We start from the raw sequence: 1516 nt of genomic DNA, 5'->3' as shown, positions 1-1516 counted from the left end.
AAAACACAAGTGACAGAAATATTTAGAGACCACATGTCTGATAAAGGACTTCTACCCCAAATACAACTCAACAATAAAAACACAGATAGCCAAGATTTAAAAAATGGGTGCAGGATTTAAACAAACATTCCACCAAAGATATACAACTACCCAATGAGCATATGAAAAAAATGCTCAACATTATTAGTCAGGAGAGAAATGCAAACCCAACTACAAGGAGATATCATTTCACACCTGCCCACATGACTTTCATCCAACATCTATACTAAAAAAGACACAACACCAAGGGTAGAAGATGAGAAGAGATCGGGACCTTTGCCCATTGCTGGTGACGATGTAAAATGGTACGGCCACGTTGGAACAGTTGGGGCCATTCCTCAAATGGTCAAGCATACTTACTATTCCAGTCCTCGGTATATACCCAGGAGAACTGGAAATACGTATCCACCCACAAACCTGTTCATCAACCCACGCAATAACCTTCACGGTTACCAGAAAGTAGAATTACTCCAAATGTGCACCCACATAAGAACTGATAAAAATGTGGTATACCCATAGGATGCAATGTCACTTGGCAACAAAGATATGAGTTACCTGCTATGACATGGATGAATCTTAACAACACCATGTCAAGTGAAAAAAGAGCCAATCACAGAAGGCCTCATACATATTGTATGATCCAATTTAAATGAATTATCCAGAATAGGTAGGGCCACAGAAATAGAGAGTAAATTAATGGTGCCAGGAACTGACAGGATGGGTTGATTAGTGGGTAGTACGAGGTTTTGTTAATGAGGTGATGAAGACTTCTAAAATTAGGGTGATGTATGTAAATCTGTGAATATATTAAAAATTACTGAATTCATGGGATATAAATTATATTTCCATATGGCTGTTATATTTTTAAAAGTATATGGAGCCCCTACATATGCTAGAGCAGGGAACTAAAACTCCCTGAGGAGCTCATATTCCAGTCGGAGGTCCTGATAAAGTGAGTCCCAAGATACACAAAGAACTTACAGGTACGACTGGGCATGTCTAATTCTGCAGAATTATGGACCAAAAAGAGAGGTTCTCAACGGAAAAAGCAAGAGTTTCTTGGGAGGCTTCTACAATAAAACTTCTGAATCTCAGTATGGGAGTCAGAGGAGTTTCTAGAAATTGCATATTGAGATCCAGAGGCCAAACTCTTGCAACATTGCACAGTGAGACATTGAACAGATAATCCATGACCCCTTTCAAAAAGGAAGCAATGACCAATTCATAAGTGTGGTCTTTTTGTTCCGATATTTATTTATTTACTTTCAGAAAGTGAATGCTCACGATATATGCGCACAGGCAAGTAGGAGAGAGGCAGAGAGAGAAAGAGAGAGAATCCCAAGCAGGTTCTGTGCTGTCATCACAGAGCACGACGAGAAGATGGATCCCACAACTGTGAGAACATGACCTGAGCTGACATCAAGAGTTGAGCGCCTTAACGATTGAGCTACCTCGGAACCAGCCCCCTCAGTTTTTT

This window comes from Suricata suricatta, chromosome 7 (assembly GCF_006229205.1).
Source record: "Suricata suricatta isolate VVHF042 chromosome 7, meerkat_22Aug2017_6uvM2_HiC, whole genome shotgun sequence".
In the NCBI taxonomy this organism is placed as follows: Eukaryota; Metazoa; Chordata; class Mammalia; order Carnivora; family Herpestidae; genus Suricata; species Suricata suricatta.
Note: the sequence above shows the minus strand (reverse complement) of the source record.